An 18697-nucleotide genomic window follows, 5' to 3' on the forward strand; every position below is an offset into this window, starting at 1 on the left:
TGCTCACAGGGCTTCCCACGTCTGGTTCACCATGCATGCAGGGCTCACAGGGTGCCATCCTCCACGCAAAGTGTACCCCCATTTCAGCTTGGAAGAGGGGAAAGCTTCATTGTCCCAGATACAGCTGCCCTTGGAGCTCTCTGTGTACACTATTCTTGTGCTGAGAAAACTATCCCCAAAGACCACCAAGGCATTTCCGATGCGAGCACACGAGGGTCATTTATTGCAAGCTCGAGCCTGGACTCACAACTGTCAGCATCGCAGTGGGTCAGAGTTGAGAGCTCTGAACCTTGAGTTAACAGGGTTTTTATAGGGCATAGGGCTGAAGTAAGTGGGTTCATAGCTTGTCAGTTACATGATTGGTTTACATTTAATGAGTTAATATTGTAACAATCTTATTGGCTAACATGTGCAGGTTTAGCAGTGAGAAGCAAATTATGGTAACTATGGAATCTTAAGAAACTTCTGTAGCTTTAGGTATCTTCCTGTCTTCCGCTTATGGCTATTGCTAGGAGAGTTACGGGAAGAATGTTACTGGGACATTTCATGGTTTTTCCAGGAACCTGAGTCCTAACTTTCAGTAAAAGTCTTTACAATGGATACTTTCAGTAAATGCCTTCACAATGGATACTTTCAGTATAGGCCTTCAAAATGGACTAAGTCCAGAATGGCTATACTTTGGCTAAGGTCTCTCACTAGGTGTGTGTGTGTGTGTGTGTGTGTGTGTGTGTGTGTGTGTGTGTGTGTGTGTGTGTGTTTGGTGTGAGAGAGTCAGACACAGCTGAGGTTTGGTGTAAAACCCTTCTTCCTTTCAGCATTGAGTTTTGGTATCTAGTGGTTGTTCCTTCTCCCGAATTCTGAACTCTAAATTTCTTCTTCTATATAGTTTTATCCTTAGATCTTCTTAGTATTCAGATTCCTAATATCTGCTTGTGAACTTCAGAATTTGCTTCATAAAGGGGGTGCCTTTCTTCTTACGTTTATGAAGCCCTTTGCTCTATTTAAATGGAGCATGTGCTGTGTTAGTGGTTTTACTTAGCCCAGACTGTTGTGGCCCAGGCTGTGACTGTTAGTTCTGAGATTAGTTTAGGCTAATATGACATACTATCATTTCAGTCTATCTAGTGAAAAAAGTTCAGCATCTTTATTGAAACAATTTCCTGGCTGAAAACAAACAAAAATTCCAGTGGTATAAATGTACAATCTGTTGATTTTAGTTAATTGTTCACCACAGCATTGAAAAAAAATCTTCTTACTAAAGTGAGTATTTTGAATATGAAAAAAATCAATTATTATAGAACTTAAAAACTGATCAAATACCAAAAGAAAAACAAAGACACTGATCAGGAATGCAGTACAAATGTAAGTGTTTAATAAATAAATGAAATGTTTGACATTCTTATCCACATAGGAAATACAAAGGAAAATATATAGGAAAGTCACTGAAATCCCATCCTACAAAGCAGAATAGCTATCACCACTCGAATAAATAAACATCTGGACAGGTTGAAATAAATCAGGAACTGTATTTGGTTTTGTGATATTGTAAACTAGTGCCACCCATAAGAAGATCATAATGGAAGTTTGGACAATACCAAAAAGACACATGTGTTGATGACCTTTACTGCAACCTTACTACATAAAGAAGGAATATAAATCAACATCAACATCCATGTGCATGGCAGCAAGAAAAAAAGCTGTGTAATCAACCTAGATGCACAAAAAAGAGGGAATAAAGGAAATATGCTATTCATAATTATAAACATGTTCTGGTATATAAATGAAGTAAATTTCTCCAATATCACTGCTAAATATTTTTGGATGTATACCTAATCCTAATTTCACAGGTTTTATGGCTTCGTGTTTTTCTTTAAAAGGGACTTCCATATTCATTTTTAGAGGAGTTTCAATAGGTTGAAGATACCCTATAATATGTGGATATTAGAAGAAATTTAAATATCAATTAACACATAAAGGACCATCATATACAGTTTGTAACGATCCAATTTTAAGAAGGCAACAGTTGGGGGACAAGACAAAGTTAGAAGCCTAATAACAAAAACACAGACAAGGAACATTTTTTAAAAATGTGCAACTGATTAGTGCTAATACTAACAAAATATTTTCCTCAAGTTTTAAAAATGAAACAATTAAAATAATACTTAATAACATCAAATAAGTATGCCATGGAAGAAAATGTACCATAGATATATGTTTCCTCATAATTTGTTTTAATTTATAAATAATGGATTAATAGAAAATGTGATTACATGTCTGAAGATGATAACACATTCAAGTATCATTGATTGAATCCAGCAAAGGAAAGTAACAGAGAAGTAGAGAAAACGAACAACCTGGGGCATAGATGAAGACACTCAGTAGAACTTTGTGAGGAAAAAATGTGTTCCCTTTTTCTCATCAACATTGAGCTAAGACAGCTACCGTTTGACAGAACACTTGTAATGTAGTCAGAACAGTGGAGTTACTAATTTAGGCAGTAATTTATTACTTTTATTCGCTAATCTTATGAAGTGATTCCCAAATGATGTGAGTGATCCTAGATTTTCTGAGCCCTTTTTAATCCAAAATTTTTAATTCCTTCCCCTGCCAATAATTCTTCTGCTATTCTCATTTCTCCTTGTTTCTGAACACAACTCCTGTGACCTTTTGGCTTATGGGAAAGAGCTTGAGAAATATGAGGATGATCTGGAATCTGAGGAACCTCGACTCCAGCTTGGAAGATCTGGTAAAAGACCTCCACCTGGAACTCAGAATCAGATATTAATTGACCTCTTTGGAAATAGAGAAACTCAATCCCTCAGGCAAGATCTATCATTCCTTGACATTCTCTGAAGAGATTTGGTACTTGAGCACAATTCAGAGAATGAGCTTTCCCACCACTCACCACAGCTTTGTCAGGAGGAATAGGTTCAAAACTAAAAGTCACCTCAGTTCTCACAGGGCCAGTCAGAAACCAAGAGATCACATTTTCCTCCTCATCAGGCACCTTTCTGGGAGCAACAGAGTCTGGGCAAAGTCTATGATGGGGATAAAGTGAGACTGGGCCTAAGGAGTACCCAAAAGAATGACCCTCTCTTTGACTAAAAGTGAGTTGTGCAGTGAGACATGACAACTTCCTTTATATATGAATATTCACTAGGTGCGTTATCTCACTGCCACTGTGCGAGAGGTCAGTTTCCTCAAATAACTTGTTAAGTGTTGTGTCTATCAGTTTACTCTCTAAGCTGTTGTCTCTCCCACCTCTTCCCATGCCAAGAATGCATTGCTTCTTTCAGGCACTCAACTACTTGTCCTGAATCCTAAGCAGGAATATTGTAGGCTATTCTTTGGCTAACTTCTTGCATTGAAGGTAGAAATGACCCAGGCTTTTCACACGCAAAGAGGTAGAGAAGGTGAGTATAAGCTCAGATTGTTACTGAAGAGCAATCATATTGAAAAAAAAATAAGTAAATGAAATTAATGGTTGGGTAATTTAGGGTGTATAGCCACTAAATTTAGGTAATTATTAGTAACACATATACAATCATGGATTAGGAAGAAAACAGTGAAGTAGGTTCAAGATAACATGGAAAAGACACATAATAACCATAACAGGAGATGAGAGTGTGATAGAATTGTTGGCATAGGCCCTTTTACATCTGAGGATTGACCTTGGATAGGAGGCTTTTAGAATAATATCTAAAAGAGATGGAGTTGTGGGCACTAGTGGCTTACACCTGTAATCCTAGCTACCCAGGAGGGTGAGATCTGAGTATTATGATTCAAAGCAAGCCCAGGCAGAAAAAGCCAGAAGTAGTGCTGTGGCTCAAGTGGTAGAGCACTAGCCTGGAGCTCAGAGACATTATCTATACCCTGAGTTCAAGCTTCAGGATCATCAAAACAATAATGATAAAAAGATATAAAAGAAGGACTTAAAGATATACGATGGAATGATGATCCTGTGTAACTGTCTAGGGAACATAAAAGGAGACAAAATTTGGAGCAAAATGATACCTATTCATTACTAATCAAGGATGCAAAGCAAATGCCAAATTCCTCTTCCCAAAAACTTCCAAACTGGGGCTCAGAACATGGCTCATTGGTTAAGTGCTTGCCTTGCAGGCTTGACGCCCTGGGTTCAATTCCTCAGCCAGAAGTGTTGCTACGGCTCGAGTGGTAGAGCACTAGCCTTGAGGTGAAGAGGTGAGGGACAAGACCCAAGCCCAGAGTTCAGGCCCCATGACCTGCCAAAAAAAAAACCCAAAAAACAAAACAAAAAAATCTTCCAAACTTATTTTTTCTCATAATTGAGGAGAGGGTTTTTTTTTAAACAGGAATTCTTATCTAGTTCAAGGTCATCAGAACTTCAGTAGAGTTTTCCTGTTGAGATATAATGCACCTAACTCTGCTGAACTTTATCATGACTAGGAAAGTATGGATATTGATGTGTTTATTACATTTTTCCTTATAAATATATAATTCTAGCAGATATCATATGTAATATATATTGTACAATATATTATACATTATATAGTATAATAAATATATTATAATATAACATATAGTATATGTTAACAGACTATCTAATTTTAGAGTTAGGAACAAGCAACATATTGAAAGACAAATGCTTGAATCTCTGAGTAATTTCTCTATCACTGGACAATTCCAGGTTTCATTCTTATTCCCAAAGATCAACATAGGCAAGTGGTGCCCATGGAGGTGGTTCTCTGGATTCTGGAAACTGTGTTCTGCATATATATATATATATATATATATATATATATATATATATATATATATGTATATATATATATATATATATATATATATATGAAATATTGTTTTATACTAGTGAATGTGTAAAACTATAGCAATAGATAATTAAGTCAAAGTCTATGTGCACACAAACTCAATCACTTTCAAGTATAATAATTTATTTTCGGGCTGGGAAGATGGCTCAGTAGTAGATAGCATGCCTTGCATGCATGAAGCCCTGGGTTTAATTCCTCAGCACCACATAAGGAAAAAGAAAAAAGCCAGAAGTGGCGCAGTGGCTCAAGTGGTAGAGCACTAGCCTTGAGTTGAAGAGCTGAGGGACAGCACCCAGGCGCAGGGTTCAGGCCCCATGACCAGACCTCCCCCCCCAAAAAAGAATGTCTTTTCTATGTTCCCTATGCACCCACAGAGAGAGTACATGAGTTGCACTTGAATTGTCCTGGGAGTTCTTTATCTGGCTACTGTAGCTTCACATCCTTTATCCTCTTAGTAGCCATATGTCAAGTGTTCAACAACAATACTTGTTACAAGCAAAAGTATCTACCCTGGCATACAGAGGAACTTGGATTTCAGAAATGCCACAAATAAGTAGGAGGTACAGCAGTACTTTTCAAAATTAAATAGATTGCATATTTATTAGAAAGTTTGTAAGAAAATTAAACTTCAGTGCAGGATGAAATACTTGAAGAAAACTACAATTGAAATTACATATAGCTAGGTGCTGGTAGCTCATGCCTGTAATCTTGGCTAATCTGGAGGCTGTTTTCTGAGAATCACAGTTCAAAGCCATCTTGGGCAGAAAAGTTGCCATGAGACACTTATCTCCAATTAATCAATCAAGACTAAAATTGATACCGTGGCTCAATGTTGTAGAGAGATAACCTTGAGCCAAAGACCTCAGGACAGTGCCCAGGACCCAAGTTCAAAGTCTGCAATAGACAATATATAAAAATAAAAAATAAATTACATATAATTTATTACCAACTCTGTACAAGGAAAATAGGATATGACACATGGCAACATATGACTTCAAGTTAAAAAGTTCCAAAGCATTTCCCCACTCTTGAGAACTACGAGTAATCCATATTGAAAAAATAAAAACATGAATGATTCATACCAAATTTCAAAATGTACTATATGTTATACAAAAGAAATGCAATAAACATGCATTTCACAATTTAGTAACATCATATCGTATAAAGAATCTGGTTAACTGATTCACAAAAATCCATACAATGTCGATAAAACATCCAATATCTCAGGGGCCAAATTAGCAGAATACGTTCCATCTATGATGGCTGTTTTGTAAATTATCCAGCCCTCTCAATCCCACAATTGCAGAAGGATCTTCCTGAGAATGTCCAGAAACCTGTCTACTGTGAGTGCTCAATGTAGACCTGGTCCCATTCTCTATTATTTAGACATGTGATAGACTGAATATCTGATAACTTAATGACATTTTAGTTCTCAGAAAAAAGGGAAATTAAAGACAGTGGGAAAATCTACCAGATCCCGGAAAGATTTCTATCATTGTGCAAAAACTGTACCCTTTTACTGACACTTGAACAAACTGCAGCAATAGTCACTCCAACAACATGTCCAAAAAATAGCTTTCCAAATATTGAGCCACAGTGCCGCTTCCAGTTTTCTGGTCTTTAATTGGAGGAAAGAGTGTCACAGATTTCCTGCAAGGGCTAGCTTTGAACTAACATCTTCAGATCTCAGCTCTTGCATAGCCAGGATTACCGACATGAACCACTGGCTCCCAGCTAAGATGTTACTTATTTTAAGTTCTATGATTTAGTTGAGGGAGTAGCATGAGTGTATAGAAAGGAAACTTTCAAGTCATCTCTCTAAATAATTTCAAAGTTTCATTTTCATAATATTTAATGCAGTGATTAATAACAGAAGCTCCCAAAGTAACAGAATGATCCTTCATTATCTCCTTCCCATAGGTATTATTGGAAGATGAATGAAATCTAAGTATAAGGCAATATGTACTTGAAACAATAAAAAAATATGTTGATGACACATAAAGAGCCATATTACATAGCTTCTTTTCATTTCATAAAGAAAAGAATGTCATACAAGTATATTTATTGGCAGGCTTTTTCATCTGAAAAAAATATCATAAAAAAGCTGAAGTGGATCAGCAAGCATTTAAATGTGATATAGCATTGGAGACTATAAGACATGAAATTATTCATTAAATAATTATCTAGGAAAGGTATCAGTTCACTAAATTTATTCATTGTAAATTTTATTTTATTTACATGGCACTTAATATATAAATATATACAAGTGTGAAGATATACATATATACATATACATATGTATATATATACATATATATGCATATATATATCAGCAATATCTGTCCAGTGAACTGCATGGTTAGGTAATTTCATCATGTCAAGTTCATCAAAGTGATGGACTTCCATAAACCTTAAAAACCCTGCAACACCACTGCACATGCAAACTTAAGTGTTCACAATTGTAAGCCAGACCTGTGTTTTACCAAAGCTTTGTATATCGTGTGTTATTTTTTTCATTTAGGCTTGACACAATATGTGTTTGCCCTAGAAATAAATGATGGCATTATAACTACAATAAGTTAGTGTAAATCATTTCATTGAACACATGTTCAGTATGAGTTGTTCTTTCTTTCCTTTTCTTATTTTATCTTTAGGATATAGATTTCAGTTTTGATGTAGTGTTTGCCAGAGAGGTATTCCACCACGGGAGTCACTCCACCAATCCTTTTTGTTTAAGTAACTTTACTCATAGAGTAGCAATTTTTGCACCCAGCCCCAAAAGCAGGGACCACGATTACATTCCAATATACCTACCTAGTAGGTTGATATGGGTGATACTTTCCTTCCTAGGCTGATTCAGAACTGTGATCCTCTCAAATTTCTACCACTTTAGTTAATAGTGTGTGCTCCAGTTCTGCCTACCTCTAGAAGATAGGAGAGAAATAAATGATTATAGGTAATTTGAGTGAATCATTGGCTCATAGGTGATTTGATATTAAAATGTAGGATAAGTTTGAAAGTACAATCACAGTAGTCAGATATTTTGCTAAGTAAATTTTGCTTCACATTAAAAAACACCTCGACCAGAATTCAGGACTTATATTGCTGTCTGTCAACTTGTATGAGATTTGGGAAAATAAACTTAATGTCTTCCATGCGTGGTAAAGATCTTTGAATGATCTGATGTTCTGGTTCACATCTATAATCATGGTTTGCAATCAGAAATAAATAGATCACAATTTGAACATAGCCTAACCAAAAATTTAGGAAGTCTCAATCTCAACAATCTAGTGGATCATGTTGAATCATGCCATTAATCTCAACACCACAAGAGGCTAAGTCTCTGCCCAGTACCTGTGTCACTTAGGTAACTGGCTCACTTGGAGGCAGTCACCTCTCCTGATGCAGAAACTGGGCTGAGATTTAGCCAAGAGGAGGGAGGAGTCTCCCCCAACTTCCCAGGGTGGACCTCCAGAATGCAGTGAATGTGCCTGCTTTCCTCCTCCAAATGGTTTGAGATGCCATGCTGCTGAGTGCTCATTATTTGATTCCAGTGACCTGTGGTAGAAGTATAAGGTAACAGTAAATTAAATTTCACATTTGCCAATTGCGCTGCTCTTCACAGCCTGTGAGTTCAACTCACCAATTGCCCATTTTTTGAGAATTGAGAATACTGAGATAGGGGAGAGAGGGAGGGTGAGTGAAAGAGAGGAGAGATAGATAGAGGGAGAGAGAACAGAAAGAAAGGATGGAAGGAAGGTAGGAAAGAAGAAAGAAAGAAGGATGGAAGAAAAGAAAGAGAGAGAGAGAGAGAGAGAGAGAGAGAGAAAGAAAAAAGAAACGAAAAGAAAGATAATGATTGAGAATAAACGGTTTGGAGTCAGGAGTTACATGGCAGAGGTGTTACCTGTATTTGGTATTAGGTCTGCCCAAGCCATGCAGACCCAATGCAGACACTTCCTCTCTTCTTGGCTAAGTTTCCATCCTTTATGTGTTACTCAGGTATCTGGCATGCCTGGAGGCAGACACCTCCCCCTCCTGCTTAGTCACAACTTGATCAGCCTCTGGTCACACTTTCCATTTGACCAGAGGAGATTCTCAGACACTGAGGTCACATCCAGTGTGGTCAGAATTTTCCCCCACCAGGCCATATGTCATCTGGTCCTTGGCCTAGATATGTCCTGGCCCGAGGTGGGTCAATCCCCTTTTTTTCACATGCCTCTACACAACATATGGCATGGGCAGCAGTTCAGTAAATAAACTACTTTACCTGACTGAATACCATGTGGTGTTCTCTTCATTGGTTACCTAATGAAACTTACCTAATTAATATACCTTACACTGCATAGTTTCTAGTTATGAATTAATAGATATTTTTCTGACATATGTGAGATCAGTATCTTCAAAACATATGTACTAACTCATCATTTAACAGTAAAATTCTGAGTGGAGTCTTTTTTGAATTTTTTAATTTTGAAAATGATGTACAGAGAAGTTGCAATTACATTTGCAAGATAATGAGTACATCTCTTATTAAGCATTGATGCCTCCTCCTTTGTTTCCCCTTTTCATCCCTTCCCATCTCCCACTTCCTCCTCCAAAAGTGTAAAGTTTGTTTCTTGACTTAATGTGTTGTACATCTCATTGTTGCTATGGATCCACCTGTATCCTTATTTACATAATTGTTTTTTTCCCTTCCCCTCCACAAAGACTACCAACATCTGAATTTTTAATAGCAGTCTAATTAACCTTAAAGTCTATTTTGTTTGCTTTGCTTTGTTTTGTTTTTAGCTTAAAGTAATCAAAGATTTGGTGGGATAATCTGAAAAGATCTCTGCGGTCATATTTTCTAATCACCCTGGGCTACAACCTGTGAGCTACCAGGTCAGATGATGGGACTTTGTAATAGTAGAAAGCAGATGCACATCATAAGGTCATGGCTTCGGGATTTCTCAGATTCTTTTTTAAATGTAATTGTTACTAAGGTGTGTAGAGTGAGTTTACCATATCACAATTCATGTAATGTGTACATTTGCCTTGTAGACAATGCCATCCTTTCCTGAGCTTTCTCCCAGTTTTTGTTTGTTTTGTTGTAGTTTGTTTTTGTGCCTAACCATCAGCTTCAACTCAGGATTGGTTGCTTCACCTGAGTTTTTGTAATCAAGGCTACTCTACCTCTGGAGTCCCAGCTCCCTTTATGGCATTTTGGTTCTTAATTGGAGAGAAGAGTCACAGATTTTCTCACTCCTGCTGTCTTTGAACTGTGATCATCAGCCTCCTGAGTAGCTAGGATTATAGGCCTGAGTCCCCAGTGTCCAGCTACTAATGTGTTGGTTTCATGTTTCCCTGGTTGTGTTACAATTTTCCTCGACACTTGGCACTAATACTACATATTGCCTGGCTCAAATCTCAATTGGTGGAACATGCTTGTATTTTGAGGAAGGCAGGAATAGGAAACTATAGGCCATAGGGACATATAAGCTAAACAAATCATTTGGAACTTTGCATAAAGACAAGTAAATTTATTGCCAGTTGACTGTGTCTTGTCTTTACTGTTAATTTTGCATGGCCTGTGAATGATGTTAGACACACCCAAATGGCCATTGTCAGAAATAAGGTTTCTCATCCTATTCTAAAAAGAAAACAAAAAGCCACCAAAAAATATTACGTATGAGTCCAGCAATTTCGTCGAATTAGAGACCAATCTGCCCTAGTTTATGAAAAAATGTCCTTTATTCAAGTGCTGCTACTTTGTCTAACAACAAATATAATGAAATCTGTAGTAGTCTGTAGAATTGTATACCAGAGCTGACATTTTAATTTACAGGAAATTCAGACTTTAAAATGTTTATTTATTTTTTTGACAGTTGTGGGGCTTGGACTCAGGGCCTGGGCACTGTCCATGAGACTCTGTGCTCAAGTTAGTTAGCATTCTACCAATTGAGCCACAGTGTCACTTCTGTTTTTTGAGTTGTTAATTGGAGATAAGAGTCTTATGGGGACTTTTCTTCCTGGGCTGGCTTTGAACTGCTATCCTCAGATCTCAGCTTCATGACTAGCTGGGATTACAGGGATGAGAGACTGGAACATGGCTTCAAATAGTCATTTTTAAAATGAACTGCTTGGTGCCTCTGGTTCATATATATAATCCTAGCTATATTTAGGATTACAGTTATGAGAAACAAACACTAGTTAAGTGTTGTTCATGGTGGTTTGTATTGCCATGCTTTAATATTGTTTGTTTCTTATACTACAATGCTCTTATTTTTATTTTCACCTAAGTGGGGGTGATAAGTGCTAGCCAGTGTTGGACTTTCTTGGGTTGAGATGGAGACCTATGGACAATCTTTCCTAGAATTGCATGGAATTGAAATCCTCCTGTTCTGAGCTCCTCATGGGCCTGGGATGATACAAGTATTCCATCACGCAGAGCCAGGGTTTGGGGAGCATTGCAGGTAATTCTACACTGGTCTGGAACTGATGTCCCAAATACCTACCTTTACAAGCAAAACAATGTTATATTCCATTTCACTTTGGATTGCTTATGTATATACTTAGAGAGTACAATGATAACACACTACATGTTAAATATATAAAATAGTCAATATAATTAGCAGGTTTATCTCATAAAACATTCAAGCTAATGTAGTTTGGTAACCTCCTGACTCTGCTAGCTATTTGGGAATATACCATAAACACGAATACACTGACAGAAGTTGATAGAGATAGAGACAAGTTAGACTATGTGTAGTAAATATACATTTATCTATTGCTCCTCTGAAGAATATTATCATATATTCACCATGACAATAATTTTCCTGCAGTGTAGTATTTCCCATTTCATAATCTGCCATCTTCGTCTTTTTACATCTTTTTACATTATAAGTATGAATGTTTTCCTGTTTATTATTATGTTTTCAAATTATTATATGATGGAATTAAAATTTGTAGCATCTACTGAAATTATTTCATTTTGTTTGGATTTGTGATGCTAAATCATTAAGACCATGATTTCCTGAAATTTATGCTAACAGACTATATCACTAAATTATATTCTAATTACATCTTATTATTGTATTTTTATATAGGGTTCTACTGTTGCTGTTTTATGATATAAACTGGTGTGAAGCTACACTGAAACTTGCAACCCCACTGCCAGCAGTATCAGTTTTATAACCAGGTTATGGAGACTGATAAGTATAACTCTAACTAATCAGGAGTTTGAGACCTGAGATTTAGTTCAGACAGCCTGAACATGAAATTTTATGAGTTTCTCCTCTCCAGTTCACTACAGAAAGTTTGGAGTGGAACTGCGGCACAATTGGTAGATCACTACAGAAAGATACTCAGGCTTGTCATATACCCCCTGAATTCAAGACCTAAAACACAGATATGCACAACACACCCTCACACACATACACACACTCTCAACACACATATACACACACAGATTCGCTGGCAATGTTGTATCTTAAATTATTATCCATAGATTGGGCAACAGCTCACTCATTTGTGAAGATTTTTTCCTGACTATTTTGAAGGAGGAGGATAGTTCATGGGACAAAGATGACAAGACTTTGGTGAGGAATTCTTTATAAATGACTAGCTTATAAAAAAAAACAGGAGCACAGTTCTTATATTTAAAGCTTACATTCCTTCAACTATAGTATTTTTCTATAATAATCATTGAATTATGAGATGACAATGCAGCACCTCTTACCTCCTCCCCCTCCCCTCTGTCATAAAATATGACAAAAGTATCAAAAATACTCTTATCTTACAAGAATGTAAATCTATAAAAATGACAATATGTATAAGGTTTATTTTTCAATACTTGTATGATTTTCCCACCTCTAAGTACTTAACTTTTTTCCACATGACAGCACACTGGGGCTTCAAGGGCAAACAAAACTAGGAAACAAAAAACTAACAAAGTCCTAGGATGTAGATGTCAAAAATAGATTCAAGAAGCACATGGCAGGCTGAGAAGGGCCCTGAGAGGCAAAATGATTTCTGCAGGATGAGAGGAATAGTGACAAATAAAGCATGGATCTGACCTAGGAAGTGTTCCTTGAGGTTGAGAGCATGCAGATTCCCAGACCTAGCAGAGGATATTGGGATTTGACAATGTTCACATGTGTATAGAGTGATGAATGAGGGAAGATTTCAGTCTCCATTATGTCGTTGGGATGGTCTTATGTGAGCAAGCAGCTTAGATCATTGGGCTCTGAGAGATGACACTCTCTACCTCACAATGGAATAGAATATGGAACTCTGAGAGCCAGGCAACTGTAACTGACAGTCAGCTCAAGCCAGCTCAAGTGGCCTGTAGTTCAGGAACAAGAAAGATATTCCTGTGTTGTTTTCAAAGTTCAAGAGACTCAGGTCTCTGGCATGAGAGGTGTGAGCTCCTCACTCAATGCTGCAGACATTGGATCAGTGCCAAAACATGAATCCATATTCTCAGGCCTTTTTATATGAAGAAACCAAGGAAATCACAAGGAAACTCAGGCCAGTTATAACTGACAGGAAACCTATTTAATCTCATCCTAGCCCACAGTACAAGCTTCTTCTTGTGTGCTTTAATATGTGTATACTGAGAAAATATTTACTGTGTACTTTTCAATCCACTCTATTACTCATTTTAAAGTGTACTCCCAATTCCATGTTCCGAAAATCCATTCTTTTCACCACCTCAGTGTGACAATGAGTCAGCCCAAATCCTGAATGTGACATATAATATAGGGAGCTTGGACTCAGGGTTGTTTGAAATGCTGGTAATGGACCTGGTCCCTGCCTACCAGAATGGTGATCTTTTCTATGTTGGAAACATCCTTCACCACTATAGAGTGGGAGACAATGGAGCAGTTGTTGGATATTGTTTAAAAAGTGAGTGTTCCTCTTTCAAACAGGGCTGATGAGACACCCTGGAAGATGATTGGAATACTTGGTACCTCTCTGAGACTCTTTCACTGGGGTCCGAACACAGGAGCTTGTCTTGAGATAAAGAAGTTCACTCCCTGGCTAACTCCTTACTACTGGGCTGCCAGAACATTTCATTTGCCACAGAAGTTAGTGGAGCCTTAGCAGTTTGCTTGCTGAGAGACTAGGATTAAAGGAATGAGCCAGTAGAACCCAACGTCCACCCTCACCTAGGAAACCACTATCTTGGAGGCCTTTGAAGGAATATAGACAGAAAAAAAGAATGCAACTTGAGCTTGAATTGGGGCCTGAGTGCTGCCCTGTTTGTAGCACTCTATAATTTGATCCCCAGGTATGGTCTGGCCTTTGGCTGGTTAATTGAAGTATCTTTAGAATTTTACAAATTAGACTGTGTTCAAACTGTGATCCTCAGATCTCACCCTCCTGGTTAGTAAGATTAGAGGCATGAACCATTGTGCACTTATTTGGACGGATGCATATAAGCATCCTCACAGAATTTCCTTGAAATTGTGTAGACATATCTCACTTTTTGTCTGTCATGTTTACATTACTCTATGGGACTTAACCAGTCCCATGTGTGTCCTGTTAGTTCAGAACAAGGAGAAGCACAGAGTTATTCTCCTTCTCTCTTCCCATTGGTACAGATTCTTCTACCGAAACTGGAAGGAAGATGAACAAGATGAAAAAGAAAGTGGATGGTGGGACAAAAAGAAGTTCTGTCCTTGAAAATGGGTATCTGTGAGGTTCCTGATTCAAAGTCAACGTTCTTCTTTGCACACCAGTTGTGATTTTCACCAGGGGATTGAGGCTTGGCACTTCAGTGGATAGCAGATTACACATTGTGGATGCGGTTGCTGTTTTGGACTCTCATGGATAACAAGGAGGTCTGTGTATAACAAGTCAGATTCAGTGGGGAAACAAATTTCTCCTCCTATCACGGGGAGAATTTTAGAGTATTGTATTTGAGAAATTGTGAGGGTCATCCTGCTTGCAGGAGTCTCTTCCTACCTCCCAACATGCATGTCCTGCCAGAAAAACGCTAGAGGCTCAGGATGTGGAGGGCGGGCTCTCATTTTCCTTATCTGCCCACAGCATGATTTGTTCTATTTTTCCTATGTGGATGGACTTCTACTATGATGATTTCTATGAGCACAAGTACCATGACACCATGAAAGAACTTACACAATATGTCAAGCTCAACATGCCCTCTTCAGACTTGCTTTTCTGCTCATATATTCTTCTGGAGCAGCTGGAGGAACGCATGATCCTTCAGACCAAGAAAAAGAGGAAGAAGTCCTTGTTTAGATGCCTTAGAGCTGGTGAGTACGGATGGAACCTGGGTCTCTAGGTCTGTGCCTGATTGGCCAAGAGCCCTTAGTATGCCCCAGCTTGGCAAAATGTCCTTTTATTGATATTCTTTGCCAGGTAAGATCTGTTCTCCTTTTGATAGAACTTGGAAGTAATCACTAATTAGAAACACTCTCATCAGTGTTCAGTCAAAACTCAAGTTCTACAGCTTCCCCCATTAGATCCTCATGAAAGTTTAGTCACACCTTAACTTCTATAGTTCTAAGACTCCTGGACCTATTTCCATGCTCAGGTTTGCATCACCGTAGAACAACTCCTGCAGAACTCCAGATAAAGAACCCATCAGTGTTGTCATCTATGGTGACTGATAGACATCGGAAGCCATCACTAATCTCCAGAAAGCATATGAACATAGAGGGCTTTTTATTAATTTGTGGAAAGGCCCAAGCAAGTTTTGAGTCTTGTGGACATCTCACTGGTTCTGAACACCACATGTGATGCAGGTGCACCTGCACATACAACCAAAGAAGAAGATGATCCAGAATGTCTCCCATTGATATTCACAGTCCACCTAGATCAGCGCCAAACCAGTCAAAAAGACTCGTCTTGGTGTGCAGGGTAAATGTGTGCTAATGGAAAATGACCCCAGTCTATGTTCAGTAAAACCAATAAGAGAGATCCAAAATCTAGATTCAGTTGAGGAAAGACAATCTTTCCTCACAGAATACCCAGACCAATCTGTCTTCCTGCAGGGGATCCAATTTCCAATTAAGAAATTAGAATTTGTCCCTCCCTGGACTCAGGAAGAAAATCCTGTCTTTAATGAGGAAGTAAATCCCTTTGAGGACTCAGAGGCAGAATTTCTGCCAGAAGGCAACTTAGAGACCAATCTAGATTTAGAGATTCCATTCCCCCTTCCTGGAAAAAAATCTCTATTTTTGTTTTTGTTCTGATTGTTGTAAAGTGTTAATTCTATTTGGTTTTCTAACTTTATTAAAATGTCAATGTTTTTGATATATTGTAGATTCATGAATCCTAAAGATGTTTCTTTTTAAGCCTACAATCTGAAGCATCACGCATACTTGTGTTGTTGGGGGGAAAACACAGAGTGACAGGGGCCTCTACAAGAGAGCCTACTGTGTATAAATGGAACTGTTAAATGCACAGGAAGCGGCAAAGAAGCCAGGCCATGCCTGGCTGGGGTAGTAAGGTGGCTAGAAAAGGTCTTGGACAGCAGAAATGATGTCCTAGAAAGCTATTCTGTCAATTGGGACAAATGACATAATACTTATAGTGGTATGTGGAACACTCTTCCAAAAGTGAGTTCAAATCTGTAAACATTGTCTTTGTGCTTTGGGTAAATATGGAAGGAAAATTTGGCTCCAATAATATACAAATCTATTTATGGTTGATATTTCACAAAATATATAGGAAATATGTATACTGGAAAGTAAAAACCATCATCAATAGAAGAAAGAAAGTTTACATAGATGAACAAACACAAAATCATGAAGGAAAATAACATAATTAAATCAGGTGTATGTAAATACATGTTATATTCTTGATGTTATATATAGTATATTATATAATATATGAAATTGAATATGAGTTTTCAAACTACAAAGGCATTTAAATTTTTAGTCTTAAGTAATTATTTCACAAAATATTAGTGTAAAATATTTTTGGGGAAATACAGCTATAATTTGATTCTAATTAAATGATTATATGAATATATATTTGTGTGTTTCTAGATCTAACACTGATTATTAATAGATGAATAAACATATACATATATTTGTATATATCTGTCTATGAAGTGAATATAATGAAACTGACAACACTATGTATAAAAATGCTGCTATGAGTTGAGTCCAAGAGACTCAGGCCTGTAATCCTAGCGATGTGGGAAGCTGGGTTCTGAGGTTTAGTCTCTCTTACCCCCAAGGCCTTAGATTTTCAGAGGAGGTCTGGGCCCTTTAGTGTAGCAAAGAGACACATATGAAATGGGATCACACTCCCCAAACCCAGAGGAAAGTCAGTAGAAATCAAGACAAGCCTCTTATGACGATCTACTCAGTTTCTGTACCAAGATGGCCATCTGTAGAACATCAGAGAGAAAGCAGGCATTCCCTCCAAAAGGGTCTAAAAAGAAACTTCTGAACTATAATCTCTGGCTATATTGAATTAATCCTTATTTCCCTTCCCAAGATGCAAACACATAGAAATATGGCAAGGGCTCAAGAGAGATGGACAAAGACTTACAAATACATAAAATTATATACTCTGTATTAGTAATTCAATGACAAATCACCAAAGCATGTCTTGAATTTTTCTTTTTTCTAAAGGAAATGGAAACATACTCTGAATGTATCAGGAACTGAGTGACAGTTTGGTTGCTGAATTGTTGAATGCACTTTTGGGCAAAGGAGACATATATAAGGAAGAAATTATGTGGGGGTGGATATCTTCACACAGATTCACAAAATAATGGCTATAACTTCTATGATGTCACAGCCACCTTTGCCATAGCAACAAATAGGTGTCAGGCACTGGTTTTGCCCTGAAGTGGACTCAACCACACCAACAGGCACTAAGAATGAGAGGGAATGACTACTAGCCACCAGACTTCAGCTTGAAGAGCTGTCCTGACCAGAAGCTAGGATAAATTGAGCAGGGGAAGGCTGATCTCCATGGAAGACTCCTGAACAATAAGGATTAGGCACTATTATAGATATTGGAGAAGCAGAAGTGAATGTGGATCTCTCCTCACCAATTTCATGCTGAAATGAAAACCAGAAATCATAATGATAATTCCTATAAATCAGAGACATGACATTGGTGATTTTGTAGTAACAACTTCACATTGAGGATGGGAGGAGACAACCCTGAACAAGAGATAGTTGATATGAGAGCCATCATCCAGGCAATTATCTAGGAGCAGGTACTCCAGGCAGTAAGAACAGCAAGTACATCCCCCATTGATGGGAATGGACCTGACTTACTTCAGAAAAGGAAAACAGCAATGACATGCTTGCTTCTGAAGTAAGAATGGAAATGTACAATGAAGAAAAAAGAGTTCAGAAATGAAGATAGGAATAAAATAGATAGATATGGGATACTGTGGATTAGAAGAAGAAAAGTTCTGATTTTAGTATAAAACTGACATGACCCACTGGAAACAAAGTGCTAAATTAGCAGTCAGACACATCTGATTCACCGAAATAATATTTCTAAAATGTGATTCTTGCTGGGCTCTGGTGGCTTACAATTGGAATCCTATTTACTCAGGAGGCTGATATCTGAGTATGAGATTTAAGGAAGCCCAAAGAGGAAATTTGGTAAGACATGTCCAATTAAACACCAAAAATATGGATATGAAGCTATAGTTCAACTGGAGGATCCCTAGCCTTGAAGAAAAATGCTAAGAAACAGCACTGAAGCCTTAGGACCCAAACCCAGGATGTCAAAAACAACGAAGCCAACAAATAAAATTTGATGCTCAGTCATTCATCACTTAGCATTCTAGTTCAATGTATTTGGTATGAGTCTTGGAAATTATATCCTTAGCAAGTGTTCTCCCCGGATATTTTGCTTCATTACCAACTTTCAAACCCCTGGCAGCACCAATGTCTCCT

The sequence above is a fragment of the Dipodomys spectabilis genome, unplaced genomic scaffold (genome assembly GCF_019054845.1).
Source record: "Dipodomys spectabilis isolate Male_0828 unplaced genomic scaffold, ASM1905484v1 ptg000084l, whole genome shotgun sequence".
In the NCBI taxonomy this organism is placed as follows: Eukaryota; Metazoa; Chordata; class Mammalia; order Rodentia; family Heteromyidae; genus Dipodomys; species Dipodomys spectabilis.